Source organism: Palaemon carinicauda, chromosome 3, assembly GCF_036898095.1.
Source record: "Palaemon carinicauda isolate YSFRI2023 chromosome 3, ASM3689809v2, whole genome shotgun sequence".
NCBI classification, from domain to species: Eukaryota; Metazoa; Arthropoda; class Malacostraca; order Decapoda; family Palaemonidae; genus Palaemon; species Palaemon carinicauda.
Genome location: NC_090727.1, coordinates 127,235,344 through 127,240,343, shown reverse-complemented (window position 1 = coordinate 127,240,343; position 5,000 = coordinate 127,235,344). Strand labels below are relative to the sequence as shown.

Genomic DNA, 5,000 nt, shown 5'->3' with positions numbered 1-5,000 from the left:
TTAACAGATGACATGCGGGGAAAGGGATAAAAAGTACATGGAGAAGAGTTAAACAAAACAGTGATGGATAGAATCTATAGGTTAGAGTTCTCGTGCTTGAGGGTACACTCATGCACACTGTTCTATCTAATTTCTCCACCTCTTGTTTCGCTAGTTTTTATAGTTTATATATGAGATATTTCAGTGTTGTTACTCTTCATAATATATTCTCTTTTCCTTTTTTCCTTTCCTCACTGGGCTATTTTCCCTGTTGGAGCCCCTGGGGCTATAGCATCCTGCTTTTCCAACTAGGGTTGTAGATTGGCAAAGTAATGATAATAATATAGGAAATACAGAAATATTGATAAAAACAGATTTTATTGCACGGAGAGTTCGTACGATTTTCAAGTACTGACCCGCAGTTACTTAAATATATTAAAAGCAAAATGATAAATACGTTTAATGTAAATAAAATGGAATTTAAACCTATTAAAAAAGTATTCACGAATAATATATTCTTTCGATTTAGAAACATATTCAGATAAATAGTAAAAATTTCTCATGTTACACTACATGTAAAATAAGAAATTATTTGTGTAAATATACTATGATGTATATGTTATAAATTTTAAGATTGTAAACGTGTATTTCATAATAAAAGATATATGAGATTTATTCTCACCTTTCGAAGCGACCATCTTCCTTTCTGTTCAGGAAACGAATAGTTATACGATTTTGAAATGAGGTACTTAACAAGTTCTTAAGACTAATTGTAAAACAGTTATAGTTTCAGTGAATATTAACATCACTCCAAGTGGTTTGTTTGTATCCTTCAACAACCTAATAACAATTTTTACATTATTTTCAACATTATTAAACTGTACTTCATCATCATCATCATCATCAGCCGTAATTATAGTCAATTCTTATTGGTGAGGGAGAGTTGCACCGACTCGCAGGGGTGCCCTTTTAGCTCGGAAAAGTTTCCTGAACGCTGATTGGTTGGACAAGATAATTCTAACCAATCAGCCAACAGGAAACTTTTCCGAGCTAAAAGGGCACCTCTGCGAGTTAGTGCAAATGCGCCTCATTAAAAAAAATTGAGTTTAGTCCACTATAAAACAAAGGCCTCAGACACGCCCCTCCACTTGCTTCTGTTCGTGGTCTTACTGTGCCAGCCCACACCCGCAAACTTTCTTAGTTCACCAATCCATCGTCTTCTCTTTCTTACCGTGCTGTACTTATGGCAGACTATGATATTTGCATCCATATTTTTGGGGTATTGTGAGTAGCTAATGCGTATATTCTTTTCATTTTTTATTACGAAAATAATCAGTGGTTAAGCTTGACAATAAGTTCGTCTTATTTACATTTCATTTCTATATTTCAATTCAATAAATAAACAACTCATATAAGGAATTTATAAAACGTTACATATTCAAGTAGGCCTATTATTATTATTATCATTATTATTATTATTATTTACTAAGTTCCAACCCTAGTTGGAAAAGCAGGATGCTATAAGCCCAAGGGCTCCAATAGGGAAAATAGCCCAGTGAGGAAAGGGAACAAGGAAATTAAATCTTTTAAGAAGACTAACATTAAAATGTCTCTTATGTAAACTATAAAAACTATAACAAAACAAGAGGAAGATAAACAAGACAGAGCAGCTGCCCAAAGTGTATCCTCAAGCAAGGGAACTCTAATCCAAGACAGTGTAAGACCATGGTACAGAGGCTATGGCACTACCCAAGAGTAGAAAGCAATGCCTTGATTTTGGGGTGTCCTCCTACAAGAGGTGCTTCCCATAGCTAAAGTCTCTTCTACCCTTACCAAGAGGAAAGTAGCCACTGAACAATTACAATACAGTAATTAGCCCCTTGAGCGAAGAGGTGTTTGATAATTTCACTGTTGTCAGGTGTATGAGGAAAGATGAGAATCTGTAATGAATAGGCCAGACTATTCGGTGTATGTGTAGGCAAAGAAAAAAATATCCGTAAGGAGAGAGAGGGATCCAATGCATTACTGTCTGGCCAGTCAAAGGATCCAATAACTTTCTAGCGGTAGTATCTCAACGGGTAGCTGGTGCCCTGGCCAACCTACTACCTACTTACCTTTCTATCCTATCTGAAAAAAAAAATATATTCTACGTTTTTTTTTTTTTTTTCATCTCCATCTACCTCTCACCATGATCTCATCTATGAAACGTGAAGTGGAAGATGATGAATGAAGAAGTATTGATTTAAAAGCTCAAGATAGAGACGTCTGGCGAAATCTAACCGAGGCCCTTTGCGTCAATAGACGTAGGAGGAGATTATGATGATGGTTAGATGTGGACAATAATGATGAGTCTATTATCAAGGTTTTCTGGTAAAATATTAAATACCTTTCACACGTGTTAACTATATTTTTCAATCTATTTTCCACTGTGCCTGAACAATTTCTTTTACAGGTTTCTTGAAACGAATTTGGGAAGGAGTAAATGAAGAAACATAAGTACCTTATGCTATTATACAGGAACTGAATTGCCTAAGAGACATGAATGGGTGTACGTACGTGTTTTGATCAAGTAAAGTTCGGTGAGGTGCGTACGACGCAGTTCGCCTTATGGCTAAACGTACCAATGGGCGGAGTCTGTGATCGGCTGATAGGAATTTTACAGCTTGTTTTTGCATACTAATCGAAAAAAAAGTAAAACAAATAAATTAAAAAAAAAAAACGTATTTACATGACTAATGAAAGTTGCGTTTGTGAATACATAATACGTTAAGTAAAAGAGATTATTCATGTAATTTGATATATGTATATTACAAATTGTAAATTTATATTGGTAAAAAAGAAAAAGTACATATTTACATGACTAATGAAAGTTGCATTTGTGAATACATTATATGTTACGTACGAAAAAAAAAGATTATTCATGTAGTTTGGTGTAAGAAAAAAAATTATTCATGTAATTTGATGTAAAAAAAAAAAGATTATTCATGTAATTTGATGTAAGAAAAAAAAGATTATTCATGTAATTTGATGTATGTATATTATAAATTGTAAGAATTGTAAATGTATATTTCCCAATAAAAAAAAACGTGATGGTTTGGGTTACGAGCATTACATAACACTACCCTAGATTCGAGAACAATGGTTTGATTCTGGAGTGTCCTTCTCCTTTTGTAAGCAGGCTTAAAACGTCTCGCCGTTAGCTGATTGTTGCATGTTTTAAGTCTGTGTAATTTAAAAAAAAAAAAGAAAAAAAAATTAATTCACTATGGTCACCTATACTAGGTTGGTTTGCTGTGAAAGATCAGATTAAATCCTCCCACCATCACCAATCAACAGTTGGGCCGCTTTGTGAAGAAAGCTGGCCAAACCCCAGACATGAATGATTAAAGGCCACAAGCTAGGACCGAGGAGGGCCAGGCAATGGCTGCCAATGACTCAGCAGATAGACCTATAGGCTCCCCCAAACGCAACATCCTTAGCTCTCACGGATGGTAACGTTGCAGCGACCAAAGGAACTAACGAGGGTAAGTGGGACTCACACCCCAGTCTGGCAATAGCCAGCCAGGGATGTTACTACATAAGGCACTACAACCACTGAGGCCTTTGTCCTGCAGCGGACTAGAAACGGCTGCATTTGTTGTACTGTACAATCAATAAGACATTTGTTGAGCTCCATTGGTATTCATACACAATTCTCAGTTTTAGTCCTTCATTTAACATTTTATTATTATTATCAATTGCTAAGCTACAACCCTAGTCGGAAAAGCAGGATGCTATAAGCCCAGAGGCTCCAACAGGGTAAATAGCCCAGGGAGGAAAGGAAACAAGGAAAAATGAAATATCTTAAGGACAGTAACATTAAAATAGATATTCCCTTTATAAACTGTAAATACTTTAACAAAAATAGAGGAAGAGAAATTAGATAGAATAGTGTGCCCGAGTATACCCTCAAGCTAGAGAACTCTAACCCAAGCCAGTGGAAAACCATGGTACAAAGGCTAAGGCACTACCCAAAATTCCTTGGATTTAGAACGTCAAAGATACGTTAGAATATTGTAATGAATTTCATTGTTGCCTGTACATTGAAAGTCTTTTGTATTTTGCATTCAAATGAAAATCTAGGAAACAAGTGCATTCTTTGTAGATTTCTAATCTATAACAAATTGACGCTTTGCTTATTGCAAATCATGCAGTTTATCAATACATTCATTTTGCGTAATTATAGTTCTTACAATTTATATAGGAAATATTTTAATGATGCCACAGCTATTAAAATATTTTATTTTTCCTTGTTTCCTTTCCTCACTGGGATATTTCCCCTGCTAGGGCCACTTGGGCTTATAGCATCATGCTTTTTAAACTAGGGCTATCGTTAATCAAGCAATAATAATAATAATAATAATAATAATAATAATAATAATACTCTCGCAGTCAAACAACCCCAATTTATTGCAGGTAAAGTATTCTACGCACTTTCAACGTGTCCCTAAGCAACTGATACGTGATGTGTTGAGTTTAAGAAAGGGAGAGGGGGGGGGGGGGAAGACGGAGGTCAACCAGCGCGCTGGCTCTTCCTACCTCCAAGTTGCAGGACAATCAACAGACCCGTATTGATTATTATTATTATTATTATTATTATTTTATATTTTATTATAAAAATATAATTACATTTCAACTTACATTTTTTTTCCTTTCTTTTATCAAGAAATATTCCTTTACAAATTATATTTTACATTCTTGTATATACATTACATCTATTATATTGACTGCTAAGCTACAAACGTATTTGGAAAAGCAGAATGCAATAAGCCCAGAGGCTCCAACAGGGAAAACATGTCCGTGAGGAAATTAAACAAGGAAAACAAAGTATTTTAAGAACAGTAACGTTAAAGTAAATACCTCCTATATAAACTATAAACCTTCAACAAAACAAGAGGAAGAGAAATAATATAGAATGGTGTGCCCGAGTGTACTTTCAAGCAAGAGAACTCTAAACCTAGACAGTGGAAGACCATGGTACA

The 5,000-nt window shown here is 34.9% G+C and overlaps 2 protein-coding genes across 2 annotated transcripts in view; one reads left to right on the top strand and one right to left on the bottom strand.

Moving 5' to 3' along the window:
* The window catches only part of LOC137638483 (uncharacterized), a 218,822-nt gene that overhangs the window by 16,906 nt on the left and 196,916 nt on the right, over positions 1 to 5,000 (bottom strand). The gene's annotated exons all lie outside the window — the stretch shown is intronic.
* The window catches only part of LOC137638482 (tripartite motif-containing protein 59-like), a 234,968-nt gene that overhangs the window by 54,057 nt on the left and 175,911 nt on the right, over positions 1 to 5,000 (top strand). The gene's annotated exons all lie outside the window — the stretch shown is intronic.